This window comes from Callorhinus ursinus, unplaced genomic scaffold (genome assembly GCF_003265705.2).
Source record: "Callorhinus ursinus isolate GAN/ISIS: 27379988/994484 unplaced genomic scaffold, GSC_fseal_2.0 scaffold48, whole genome shotgun sequence".
Taxonomy (NCBI): domain Eukaryota; kingdom Metazoa; phylum Chordata; class Mammalia; order Carnivora; family Otariidae; genus Callorhinus; species Callorhinus ursinus.
Window position 1 is genome coordinate 11,033,110 of NW_027397110.1, and position 14,437 is coordinate 11,047,546.

The following is a 14,437-nucleotide window of genomic DNA, read 5'->3' on the forward strand; positions in this document are numbered from 1 at the left end:
GCTCTGAAAAGCCCAGCAGCAAAGAAACCTGTTTAACCTCGTTTCATTCAGCATTTCCCAAACTTATTTGGCAACGGAACCCCAATACGGGGTATCCCCTACCAGCATCTCTTGGGTTGGGCATCCACAAAACGCACTTTGGAAACTGCAGCGTTAATGGAAAAAGGCACGTCTAACTGGTGAAATTTCCGCAGCTGGTAAACCACTGGTGAAAAGCATCCTGTCCCAAGCTTGGGACAGAAGGCTTCCTTGGACTGGGTGTCCCCCACCCCCATTCATGCATTGATTTAAAATGTATTGGGGGCCTACTAGGTGGTGGCATAGCCTGGAGGGTGGCAGATGTGGCGCATTTGGGGAGACGAAAATTGAGGAGGTACGAGTAGGGTGTTCTTTGGACATGTGTGTTCCTGGCAGAGGATACGGCCAGCCAAATAACCAGGCAGATGTCAACCAGTGTAGCAGGATGAGGGAAGAAACACCACCAAGAGGTGGCTTTCTCTCCTCCAAGAAGTTGTGACGTTTGGGGAACTAAAGACAGGAAAACATGGTGATAAAGGCCAGGAAGAACCCTGATAAGGACTAGACTCCAAGTGGTTGCACCTGCTACCATTTATTAAGCACCTACTATGTACCAGGCACTCTACATAATAACGGCTAACATTGATTGAATTCCTACTCTGCACCAGATACTCTCCTAAGTCTACTGGCTTATCTATCCTCCCAACAACCCAGGAGATATTTATTGTCTCATGTGCCAGATGGAGCAACGGAGACGGTCAGAGGTGACACTCCTCGCCCAAGTCCATGGCCAGCAGTGTTAGAGCAGAGATGTGAACTTAGATAGTGCGCTCCAGATATTTCACTCTTTCAATTCTACATTCTATACCCTTTAAAAACATCCCACTGATGCTTGAACTTGGATCGCTGGAGACTAAATCTAAAGTGCCAACCATTATTCTCTGGAACCACCCACATTGTTTATGCTCTTTGATCTTCACAACACTTCGACGTACGTGTAATAAACTCCATTTACAGAGGAGGCTTGGAGTATTAACCCAGCTCCTAGCGGGCAGCGCTGAGGCTCTTGAATTCGGGGGGGGTCTGACTCCAAAGCTCACACTCCTACGTCTGTTAACGCCTTGCTGTCCAGACTGCTGTCATTTTTGCAGGCTGGAATTGAGGTGATGCTAGTCCCCACGGTTCACATCTGCGGAGGCCTGGAAGCCTGACCAGCCAGAAGGGACACTGGCTGTGATGGGAGGACAGCATCCTGGAGACATCCGTGCGTCAGACTCCAGCCCTTGATTTGCTGGGGCGGGGGCAAAGGGGGGTTGTCCAGGAGGTCCTGGAGGAGGCGCCAGCATAGGCAGAGCAGAGGGAGAAGGGGAACTTGGGGGTGCCCGGACAGCAGTCATTTTACTGGCCGATACCTGGCTGCCAGCGGAGCGGGACAAGTACATACCTGCGGACTGGGAGCGCTGCCTGGGACCAAAAACATGACTGGTTACCAGTTTCCAGCAGCCTTGACCTTCAGTGCCCCTGGACTCAGGGCCAAGTGGGCTCCAAGGACAGATACCCCGTGCAAGTTTGGCTCCTCGGAGGAGTCCTCCCCTGACCCAGGGTCATGGCCTTGAGCCTGAGGTAGGTCAAGTTCATTTGCCCCTTTCGAGAGTCACATGCCGTAGCCCCAATCCTGCAAATGCAGATTCCCTGGCCCACAAGGGCCAGGGCCCCGCAGCACCTCTCCCAGAGACGCCAAAAGCAGCGCCTCAGCACTGGGACCTGCAGAGCACAGGCCTCGAGGCTGGGAGATGCCAGCCCGCGCGGCCCACGCGGCCCCTCGCCCGAGCCACACACACCAGGCCCTGAAGGAGCTCCTAACTGAAGGGCCTCCGAAGCCCTCCGTGCGTCATGGATCTAATTAAGTTTCGACATCATCTCAAATTGAATCCTTTTATTAAACATTTATCTTCAGATTCTGGAGTGTCACAACACCACATTGTTTTAAGTGACAGAAACGCAAACAGCGTGAGCCTCCCCCACAGCAACCAAAGTCCTACCCTTAGCAGCCAACCAGCGATGTGCTCTTCCTCTGCCTTGGCTGGAGGTGGGGGGGGGGGGCTTCAGTGGTCCCCTGCCCCAAGCTTGCCCAGGGCTCTTGGACACACCCGCCTTCCTCCTGATCTCCCGAGGCCTCACTGAGCTGTCTGGATCAGCTGCAACTCCTCTCGGTAATTTTCCTCACCCTCCCCAGAACGCTTTCCTCCCTGGGATTGCGGTCGACAGGCTGCAGGCGGCCCCACCATCTCGCGGCTGCCCCGTTCTGAGCTCAGGCTGGCTTTGGGGGGCCACCCCCTGCCCTCCCCCACCCCCAGATTCTGAAGGCTTCGGAGCAGATTCTAGCGTTTTCATCCCTCCCTGCACCCCTAGCAGAGTGCCTGCCTAGCACAGAGAAGGCTGCCAATGTGTTTAATCGATGAATGGCTCAATAATTAAAGACCAAGTCTTGTCCTCAGCTTTGTAGTTTTGAGAACTCTCTTTGCACCTTTCCTAAAGGCGATCAAATTCTAGGGGACTGATCCCTGCCAGTTAGACTCCTGGGAGACCCACCTTTCCCTTTCTACAAATGCCCCCTGGGCAGAATTCTCTCTCTCATGCGGAGCACAGTACTGAGGAATCAGAAGCTCCCACCTGGGTGACCTTGCAAAACTAAGGCTCAAGTTCTGATCATTCTCTTTTCTAGACATGACAAGACCCACCACTCCTCTGACAACAATAATAATAGATCATGTGTACTTACAGCTCACAACATGCACTGTTCTAAGAGATTTACCTGTGCATTAAGTGTATTTAACCCACGCAAGAAACTCTGGAATAGGTAATGTTTATTATCCCATTTTCCAGAAAGGAGACTAAGGCCCAAAGTGGTTAAGCAACTTGCCCATGGCTACACACCCAGCCATTCTGACAGCATCAGTCCTGAGTTTCTATAAAACGAGGTAATATTTATCCAGTAGCTCATACTTATCAAGCTTTGCGAGCCTCCAGTTCCTCATCTGTAGAATAGGCTCATTAACAGAACCTAGTCAACCCGCTGATACCATTGTATCAGGTGAGACATGCAGTATTGGCACAGAGAGGATTCTCAGTGACTAGGAGAGTCTCCCATACCCACTGGCAGAACGAAAAGTGTGCAGTTCAATCCCCGTCCTTGATGCGTGCAGAACACTATTAGGAAAATGACACATAAACTCGTGAAATCCGAAATAACAAGACAGTCCGGCTGTACAAGCACGTCACGAGGCAGCCTGTGCTTGAGAGCCGCATGAGTGGTCTTGGAGGTAAAAGCAGAGTTGGAAGGAAAGAGGTAGCTCTGAGATATGCCATCAGGGAAGGCTCCTTGAATCCTAGCTTCCAGGGGGTGGAAGACTCCCACACGAAATCATTTGCTCCACCTCCCAGCTATTAAACAAATGCCCTCTTCAGCATCCCTAAGAGGCAGCCAACCACCTTCAGCTTGAATGCCTCCAGTGACATGCAGCTCACCACCTTGGGAGGCAGTTTGAAAACCACCACACTTGCCCAGGTACTGATCTGACATCTGCCCTACACAGGACCAGGTAAGCTTGAGGTGCAAAACTGAAGGAGGTGCTTGCTGCACCCCCACAACCCCAAAAGTGAGCACCTCTTAGATTTGGACCCTACCTGTGCATCCCCACCCATGGCTCCCAGCTGTCCCTCTGCAGTAAAGCAGGTATTGTTTTAGGTGAAGAAGAGGAAAGAGCTTGATTCTCCTGGGAGGAGAGTTGTAAGCAAAGGTGAACAATGGGACAAGGGCAAATGCGTTCCCGAGACGGGCGTAGCTGGGAGAGGAGAGTCAGAGCAAAGGAGGTGAAAAGCTTTGGGTCCCACTGAACATAGCAGGGAATGTCTGGTTCTACAGATGTCTGCCCTTTGTGCGACAGGCACCTGAGGTCTTGCAGATTTCCAAGTAGGGGAGTGTGTCTTTGGCTCAGAAATAAGAGTGTGCTTGGATGGGCATCCCCAGTCCTTCGGATCCTCATCATATAAAACGTTTCTGTCCTCGTGGGTCAGTGATTTAGATGGTGTCTGACCACTTTGGCCTGGATCTCTGCCATGAAATTGAATGTGCCTAAGCAGTGAAAATGAACCAAAGGGGGTTTGGGGAAAACAGTTGTCAGAAAATGAAGGTGGATTATGCAAAGCAGGAAAGGACTCTGGCATTTTCTCACTCCATGGAGGAATCTGGGCAACATACTGGAGACCTTCATGAAATGCTATCTAAATGTCTGTGGGACAGGTCTGGGCAGCAGGGTCCCAGTTTGTGCACGGGGTAGTGGAAGAGACACTATCCTTGCAGGGATCTGTATTTCTCTAGCATTTATTATGTGGCAGGCATGACGTCCAGCACTTTCTGGCACGATCTTGTTCATGTTCACAATAACCTTACCCCATGTTTCACAGGAGGAGATAGAAGCTTGGTTGGAGGCGGGGGGGGAGGGAATGGTTTGCCCAAGGTCACACAACTAGTGAGCTTCAGAGCAGCGATTTGATCAGGGAGTGGGAGCGTCTGTAAGGAGGGAGAGACGTGTGTCGAGCCCAGTCTCATTCACTGAAGGACGCCTGTGCTGTTCAGCTGCACTTCTGCACTGGATTTGCAATTTACCAAGTGGGTTTATTAGTTCTCGCTTCATCTATTCACTTACACCATCAGGGAAGCAGGACTGGGCCATGTCCCCATTTGACAGATACACAGATCTCAGCTGACTTCATCCCTTCTCTCCATCCCCACTGCCCCCACCCTGCCTGGGCCGCCTCCATCTCTCCCCCGGACGCCTGCCACAGTGATCCAGGCAAAAGGCCCTGGTGACTCCGACGGGGCTGGTGGCTTCCAGTCTCACCCCTCCTGCCCGTTTCCCACTTGGCCACCAGCACCAACATCCTAACGCACAAGTCCGGTCACATGAACCCCCTGCTTAAAACCCTTTGGTGGTTCCCCATGGCTCCTAAATTCATACTTTGAATGGCTTATTAGGCCCTGAGTAATCTGACTGCAGCCACTACCTCTCCCAACTGGTCACACACACACACACACACACACACACACACACACACACACACGACTATATCCAGCACAACCATCTGTCCTTCAGACAGACGAAGGCTCTGGGCCTCAGGAGCCTGTCCTCTGTCTCTGGTTAACCCTTCCTCCTCTCCCTAGCATCTGCCTGCTCTGCCTTTCATCTGCCAATTTCTACTTACCCTCATGGCTCATCTAAGATGGGGCTTCTTCCAGGAAGCCCTCCTGACAACCCACCACCACCCTGACTGAGCCACACACCCTTCTGCCCACCCTCCAGCGTCCCATCCTCTGCTATAGCAATATCACACAGGAATCGCCTAGAAATCCACTGCCTGGAGTCAAATCCCAGCTCCTTCAGTCCCACTGGCAGTGAAGCCTCAGATGCATTCCTTCACCTCTGTGCCTTTAAATTGCCACATAACCTTTAAATTGGAAATAAAAGGGTTTTTTGAGGATTAAATGTAAAGTGCTAAGCCCAGTGCCTGGCTCATGGCAGCTTCTCCAAGGGGCCAGGCATAAGCACCCCAAAGTCATACAAGTTAATTTGTCCCAGTGCCTCCTGGACTCAGTTCTTGGGGAAAGGAAACCCTGCCATATCAATCTCTTCTCTGTTATGGTGCCCAGTTCAGCCACCAAACCTAGTAGGCACTCAGTAAAAGTTCGAGGACTAGCCCACATACCAAATGAGTCAAAAAATGTACAGCTTGCCCAAGCTCGCATGGCTAACAAATGACAGAAAGGGAGCTCAAACTCGAGTGCTGTCAGTGGCAAGACCACCTCTCCACTACACCACAAGGCCTCTCAAGATGAACATAGAGCTGTTGACACATGACAGTATTTATTCATTATCCACCTGCTCCTGGGGCTCTGCGGTTAACAGAATCATTTGAACAATCCTGTTTCATAGGATCTATGCCTATCAGGTTCCCATACTCCCTGGGCATGGAGTTGACACCACGGAGCTCTCTTGACATCTTGGGAGTGTAATCACCACTCTCTCTGACTAGTCTGTGAGCTTCCTGAGAGCAGGGGCTGTCCCGTGATCCATCTGTGCCCCCCAGCATGGAGCCCAGCAAAGGCAATAGACCTACCACTTACCTAGCATCTACTAGGGCCACAACTGCGCTACGCCCTCTCAACACAGTACTTCAGGCAATTCTCACAGCGCTATCAGGCAGGTCCCACTGCCTCCCCATTTTACAGATAAGACTGAGGTTCAGAGAGGTCCAGTGGTGTAACTGGGATACAAACCCAGCCTGTCTTCAGACTCTGAGGCTAACCACTGACCTTCCCTGCCTCCCTAATAGTAGGAAATGAACTAATTGAACTGTATTTCGGGAAGATTCCTTCATGGCCTATGGCAACACCCAGATCTACTTCACAGAGTACGTTTTAGGTTGTTTTGTTACCTGTGAGGAGGGTCCTTAACGTCTTCTGGAGCAGGCTTTCCATCACATTGTGAAGTATTTCGGAGGTTTTCCTGTCTCCGGGGCCTGCTCCAGTGTCAACACTGCGGGGAGGAGAGATGGATGGGGCGGGACAAAGTTGGGCTGAGGGAGCTTGAAGTTCAGGACCCAGATCCTCCCCCATCCTCCATCTTAGTGAAGTCAGGTCCATATCAGTCCACGGTGTAGGGCCCTGACCACCACCTCCAGCACCCCCCCACCCCCACCCCCTGCACTACCCTCCCACCACCACACCCACCCCCCAGCCGCCCCCCCAACCCAGTCTGTAAGGACAAGGCCTGCTGGTCTTCACCAGGATCTGTTACATTCTTCTTGCCTGAGGTCAAACCCGCCAACTAGCCCTTCCTTCCCCGCTCCCTTTGTCCAAGGCCGACTTACAGCAATACCCCGCCTTCCCTCACCCACCGCCACAGCCGGCCCCGTCAGCAGCGAAGTTCATCTGAGCAAAGACGTGCTGAGAAACAAAGACACCTCTTCATTCATCCATTCGTTCAATTACTCTGTAGATATTTAGTGAGCACTTGCTATATGCAAGCACGGAGGGTTCAACGAGCTGCCTTCTAAAACTGTGTCTAGTACCAAATCCATAGAAAAGAGTATTTTAACGTGAATGATTGTGTTCATCAGGAGTAGGCTTGGCTCCCAGGGCTTTTTTTAAACTAAAATTATAAAGGGCGGTCTACTTCTCCCTCATCACTCAGCTCTGGAGGTAAGGTGCCCAGGGCTCGTGAGGCTCCATGGTGGCGCGGCCCAGATGCCTTGCGCTTATTCTACCTTGGTGCAGTTCTCCATCCCCAAGGTGGTCTCCCAGGGCCACGCGCCCACCAACAGCACTTCCTACCCGCCCAAGGCCCTTTCCCGGAAGTCCCGCCCACCACTTCCGCTTACATCCCATTGGTCAGAACTCAGTCACGTGGGCACCCGTAGCCGTGCGTGCGAGCCCTGCAGGTCCCCGGAAGTCCTCTGCGCGGGTAAAACGTGGCCGGACGCAGAAAACGCGGTGCCAGGGCACTGTCCTACTGCCGGGTGTAGAGAATAACTATAAAATGAGCCCCTGTGTACTCAGCGCCAGGTTAGGAGCTAGAGCATCCTGGGCCCTCCCTGCCGCCACCCCCACACCCCCACCTCGGGTCCACACCCTCTTGAATTGGGTCTGTCGTTGCCTGGCCAGGCTTTACCAAACGTGTATTCCTAAACGATCTACAGCCTGCGTGTACAAGTTTTTGCCTTCGTGAAAATAGAATCATACTTTATATATATTTCTGCAGCTTGATTTTCGGTTCAGTGTTAGGTGGGTGGGATTCGCCAGTGTCGACATGGATAGCCGGGATCCACTCATTTTCACTGCTGTATAATAACCCGTCTGATCAATATACTCCAAGGTGTTATCATTCTTCCCACAATAGAAATGTGGGTTGTTGTCGGCGTTTTGCTGTTAAAGCAGGGCCGTTAGGAACATTCTCATAACACCTCTCCCCGTGCCTACATGCAAGGGTTTCCCCAAGGCAAATTTCTAAGAGAAATCGCTGGGTCGTGGGATATACACATATTTTCATGTGGTCAAATAGGCTTTTAATAAGACAGGTGCAAAAGATGCAGGTGCCCCAGGGGTTCTAATAGTTGGGATAGTGTTCATCCCATTTAGGAGGATGGAAATGTGTAGTACACTCCCTGCCCACAGGCATGTGTGTTCACACATACACACACACACAGACTCATTTATTTGTCCATTTGTTCAATAAACATTTGTCATGCAGCCCTTATCATTAATTCTAAGACACACCATCAATGCAATAATGATTCTTCAGGAGAAAAGAAACACTCTGCCGTAAATGAACCCATCAATTATAAGACACATTCCAATTTCAGGAACACTGAAATGTGCATGTGAGCATCTTAGAACCAAGGGAAATAGGGTATATTCAGGGAGCTCTCGAAAGAAATTTTGCCCTTAGGAGCTTACAAGACTTGCAGCTACTTGTTCCCAACGATACCAGAACACCGACTGTGATCAAAGCAGATACAAAGTGCTTGAAAGCCTCGCTACCCAACCCCACGTGTGGCCCACGGGGATGCCACAGCATCAGCGTCACCTGGAAGCTTGTGAGCAAAGGAGTCTCAGGCCCCACCCCAGAACCACTGAGTTAGAATCTGGCTTAACATGAACCCCAGGCGATTCCAACACCCATGAAAATCTGAGAAGCAGGCAGAGGCCCATCTGGATGGGAAGGAGTCTTTCCAGTCCAGGGCAATCAAGAAAGGCTTCCTGAAAGAGGTGTCATTTGAAGAGGCAAAACTACATTCATTGAATGCCTGCTCTGGGTTAGGAACCACACTAGAAAATTTCACTTCTGCTATTTCGTTGAGTCCTTAGAATCACCCCCACGCGGCAGGGATGAATAGCTCTATTTTACAGCTAAGGAAACAGAGGCCCAGAGAGGTCACATAATTCGCTCCAGTCCACACAGCTAATAGTAGCAGAACCAGGCTTAGAAGGCAGATCTTTCTGAGTCTGGAGTCCAGTCTCTTCTCCCACATCACATGGAAAGAACTTACAGAGTAGCTGTGGGGACAAGCATCAGGACAGGAAACACCTGGGGGTTATAGGAGCAAGTACTCCCTGCTGTGCTCAGCACCTCTGGTACCAAACAGAAAGGGCAGAGTCGAGGAAGGAAGGAGGGCAGCCAGACACCTTACCCCATTCTCACCCCGCCCGGTACCTGCATGGGATCTAGCACATAGCAGGCTGTCCAAACAATCCAATAAATGCATGGATGCACGAATGAACTCACGGTCCACCCCACAGGCTGCTTCAAACCCTCCAGCACCAGCTGTCGCCAGCGCTGTGCTGGGGAGCCGGGGTTCCAGCCAGGGAGGAGCCCCGCACTGCCCACCCGCCCTGAGGTCTCCTGAATCCCCGCGGGCAGGGAGGGCTCTGACAGCAAAGCAAAAAGCCAGGAGCAGAAAAGGTTTAAAACAGAGAGAGCAGCTCCCACCAAACCCTTCATTTGCTTCACTTAAAAAATTACTTAGCCAGCCTCCTGCGGCTGCCTCGCCCCCTCCCTCCGTGCACCCGCCCAGCTCCGCGTGGCTCCTTCAGCTCATGAATATGTGGGAAATAAAACAGCGTCTGTTCAGCCCCTAATGACCAGGTTTATGAAGAGCTTATTGTTTCTCAAAGAAATGAGACAGCAGTTGGTGTTGTGAGATATTAATGTGCTTTCTACAAAGCTGATGAAACCTCCTTTAAACTACTTAATACCTGCAAGCTGAAATTTCCAGTCTGAGGGCAGATTCCTGGAGGCAGACCTGCGGCAGCCCAAGGCACAGCCCTTGGCCTTTCTGTCTCGGCTTGGCCTGCAGTCATTTGATGCTGGGGTCAGCGGGGCACTGCTGCCCTTTGGGGCGGGGGTCCGGTAGAGATTTCATGATTGCTGGGCCCCTTGGCCGAATAATCCTTATATAGTTCATGATGGGAGAGTCCCCCCTACGCCCTCATCCTCTAATAGCTCAAAGCCAACGCCTTTCAGGGGAGTGGGGGGTGAGATGCCCCCCTCGCCCATTCAACCTGGGCCACAAGCCCCTGGGGACCTGACCCCTGGCCCCTCTCCAGCCATCTCCCACCCTCACCCTTGCCCAGGGAGCCTCTACGTGGGACCCATCTTGTAAATCTCCAGTCCCACTCGGAATCACGTATCTGCACCAGCCAGCCCCTCACACGGGTTGCCCTTCATGCCCTGGTGTGCTGGCAAATATTTAACAACTGGCTCTTTGAGCAGGGAAAGGGGACCTCGATTTACAGTATGTGCCAATTCTCGCGGTGCACATCCTCCCACCGTGGCTGGTGTCCAGCTGCTTGTGTGAGTTAGGAAGAGATGCTCACAAGCAGATCCCGGGAGCTGGTGCAAGCCTGCTCCAGCACACCTCAGCCTTCTGGCTTCCTTGTACCCCAACTCTGCTCTGGGGGACCTTCCCTGAGCCCCTGAGATAGTTTGTCCCCTCTTGTGTGCTCAGCACTTCCCTGCCTTCACTTTTGCTGATCCCTTTCCTAGAAATCTCTTCTCACCACCCCCCCACAACTTCCTCATCATGCCCCGAGACGCGCACGCACACACCTGGACATGCACCCCTCCTGTGTGCTCCCAGACGCACCCTGCTTTGGCACAGCACATATCCAGCTACACCACAGCACCTGTTATCGACCTCCCACCACAAATTTCAAGTTCCTTGGGGACAGAAGGTATATTTTTTCCTCTGTGTCTTCAGCAGGTTGCACAGAGCATGGCATATAGTCGGTGCCACACAAAGGTTAGTGGAACAACTCTGCTCCCATAAGGCCTGTGCATTCTCTAAGATAGTATCATTACATTCTAGTAAATTCTGTGCTGTCTGTCTTTCCCCCACCGCCCACCCCGGACTGTGAGCCCCCGAAGGACAGGGATCAGGTTAAATTTCCCTCCACCCACCCCAGTACCAGGCACTTGGGCAGCCCTTAGTCCCTACCTGGGGGGAGAAAGCCTGCCTAAGGATGAAGCCAACTGAGAGGAAAACCAGAGATGGAGAGAGACACCAGATTTTTGAGCACCTAGATCCATCTGTGCCTGAAGCCATATCAGCCCCTGGGCTTGATGACCACCAACCAGAAAGAAATACAGCAGAACTCTAGGCTGACATCAGGAAAGCAAAATTACACACTCTTCACTGACTGTCGGGATGTCCCACAGATGTTTTGCCAAATTTAAGCTCCGGCAAAAGTGATTGAATGCCGCTGTACCACCTCCCCTTCATGAACCTCGGCACCACTTTATTCAGACTGAGTCCATGGCCACAGAGCTCCAAGGGCTCCTGGAGACCCCTTATGCCTCCAGCCCATCCTCACCACCCCACTGCCACCATCAGCCTCAGGGACTACGGGACCGATCCCATCACGACCCTGGCTTACCTCTGTTATTCCTCACTACCAGTCATGTGTCCTTCGGGGCTCGGCTCACCTCCCAATCTGACCCAGTCCCCAACTCCCCCAGCCTTCCAAATCCTTGCCCTGGGCTCCCCAGCATTTTGTCCGGATGTCAGCAAACTCCCCATGTTCCTAACCTCTTTTCTGCTTACTCTGATAGAAACCCGGCTGTCCCTTGAGGACACCACCCCCTTGCGATCCTTCACAGGGGGTGTTTTATCACCCACACCCTCGAGGAGGTAGGACCCTCCCTGCTCTTCACTGCCTCTTCCCTAAAGCCCTGCCTCTCTGAAACTCACCCAGCCTTCTCTTCCCTGACTGTTTCCTGCCCATTCTCAACGTGGGCATCCCCCTCATTCTTGGAGGAGTGAAGAAGCACTGGCCTGCCTCATTCTCCAAGGGCACCGTGCAGCCCTCTTGGGGTTCACAATCAGGCAGACAGCGCCCCCGGTACCTGGCCTTGCCCACCTTGCTCAGCCAGCACATATCAGTCCTGCCTCACTGGCTGTTAACTGCTGAAATCCCGTGTACCAGTCAGCCCCACAAAGTGCAGGAAGAGGGCTGGGCAGGGGTGGCTCCTGGCTGTGGCAGACAGAGCAGGGAGGGGCCAGGACTGAGGCCCCATCTCCTCTGTGCCCCAGGCCCGGCAGCTCTCCGAGCTGTGGGCCCAGCCCCGGCACATCTGCCTCCTCGGGGGTGGGCCAGGGCCCCAGAAGCACAGAACCTTACTACAGCTAGAGTGGCTGGGCCAGGTGGGGCGCACATACCACCGCCCATGACAGAACTACCTCTGAGGTACCCGCTTTTCTCCTCCCCACCCCCCACTCCACCATCCCCAAGGAGCATCCCTCCCCACCTCTGGGGTTGCCCAGGATGGAGGGCTACCTTCTGGGAGAAGTGTATGGCATGGGACAGTGTAGGAGAGAATTCTGTACTCACTGAGACAAAACAAGTCTTACTCTAACAGAGAAGTGTTGCAAGGTTCTGGTATGGTTCCCTGTGTCAAACCATGGTCCAGACAGGACCATCATTCAGCTTGAAAGGGCCTCACACAAATAGTTTCTAAAAACCAACTGATGATTTGGGGTTTATCAGAATAATGTGATGAATCCTTTGCATATCAACCTTAAATTGGTAAGCAGTTTCCTAATACATACTTGATTGCATGTAAAAAGTAAAAGTGAACGTTTAGTTTTTGTCTTCTGTGTTAATTGGGATGACCTTTCTGGTTGCTAGATACTTAGAATGTCATCCCTACCTCCATCCGACCTTAGCCAACCCAGTTCATGGTCTTACCCTTGACCCCGACATGACCAACCACCACACCCCTCAACAATCTCAATCCTTAGCACCCACTTTCTGACTCCCATGCCCCAGCCTTCCAGCTCACTCCCATGAGCCCCCCACTCCGACATTCCTTGACCCCCCACCCTAGGCTTCCAATGCATTAACCCCACCACCTCTCCACTTCCCCAGCTTAGAGTCTGACCCATCTTCACAATCACTGCCTGCCCTACCCCTGCTCTCGTGTTCATCACACAGACTCCCACCCTGGTTAAAGGCAACCCTCCAGCCAGACCCAGGCACACCCTAAATGTAGCCGGAGAAAACCACAGAATCTCAAAGGGACCTTCATGTCTCCGGCTTGGTCCATTCTCTCTTCCCATCTCAGGGAGAAAAATCTCACTCCCTTCCTCTATTCTCAAATCTCCAACCCTGCTTCCCCTTCCTCGTGCTCCGGTCATGATCCTGCTTCCCATCTCATCAAAAAAATGGAAACAACCAGAAGAGAAGTATCAGGGCTCCCACCATGTCTACTCATCCCCTGCACCCACACCCATAAGTGGCACCTTCCCTCCTGCTGCTGCAGACACACCACCATATGAAGCCACCCTTGCACTTGTGTCCTGGACCTCATCCCCCTCTCACATTGCTCCTGCATTGCTCCCTCCTCTCTCAGGTCATCACGTCTTCCCTCTCTACTAGAACATTCCCACCACCATCACTCGCCTTAACATCTCCCCCCCAACACAGAATGGACAGCAGAGCAGCAGATACCCCACTAGCACAGTGCAGGGGGGCAGGGGGAGGCTGAGGGAAGGAGACAACAAAGGATGTGGTGGGGGCTCAAGCAGCCAGACCAGCACGTGCAAAGGTCCTGTGGTAGGAGGGAGCATGCATGAAGGACGGCTGAGTTGGCCTATGCGCAGACACAGGGAGGTAGGCGGGAAATAAGACCAGGCAGAGGTCAGGGTCAGGCCTCTTAAAGATGCTAAGCTTCCCCTAGAGCCCTGGGAAGCTGTTGAGTGTTTCCAGCTAGAGGCGGCTTGATCAGATTGGCATTTTCAAAGGATCACTATGATTACTCTGTAGGGAGGGATAAAGGTGGGTGCAAAATGACCAGTGGGGAGGCCACAGCAGTCATGCAGGGAAACCAGGATGGTGGCCTGGCCATGGGTGTTGCTGCCAATGGCGAGAAACTGACCGTTTTGAGAGCTCCTGAGAGCTGGTGCAGACTGGACGTCCTGAGGGATGGAGCCTGCAGTGAGGAGGAGAGGACGGCTGTGACAGGTGGGCTCAGGCTTACACAGGCAGCGACGGACACACATTCCCTGAGCTGGTTGGTGCCTCCAGAAGGCCAGGCTGGAGGGAGAAAGATCCCGAGTTCAGGTTTGGACCTGCTGAATGTACAGCGCCTTTAACACATCTACCAGGACATATCAGATAGGCAGGTGATACCAGGTCCGGCCCTCACAGGAGAGAATGGGCCGCTGGTGACTTCACACAGCCTCCCCATAGCATCTCTTGAGCCCTTGCTCTGCGCCAGGCACCGCACTGGGAGCCCACGGTCTGAGAAGGACTGGGTGCGGCTCGTGCAGAGGAGAGGTCAGGCTGCAGGGCAGGGTGTGT

The 14,437-nt window shown here is 52.7% G+C and overlaps 1 protein-coding gene and 1 long non-coding RNA gene across 2 annotated transcripts in view; one reads left to right on the forward strand and one right to left on the reverse strand.

The window, feature by feature from the left end:
* Nucleotides 1-7,381, reverse strand: part of LOC141370875 (uncharacterized) — a 34,213-nt gene extending 26,832 nt beyond the window's left edge. The window contains exons 1-2 of the long non-coding RNA XR_012375345.1: nucleotides 6,949-7,381; nucleotides 6,514-6,614 (exon numbers count right to left, since the gene is read on the reverse strand). This is a non-coding gene — a long non-coding RNA (uncharacterized lncRNA). The remainder of the gene's footprint in view (nucleotides 1-6,513; nucleotides 6,615-6,948) is intronic.
* Nucleotides 1-14,437, forward strand: part of CACNG2 (calcium voltage-gated channel auxiliary subunit gamma 2) — a 112,855-nt gene that overhangs the window by 79,298 nt on the left and 19,120 nt on the right. The gene's annotated exons all lie outside the window — the stretch shown is intronic.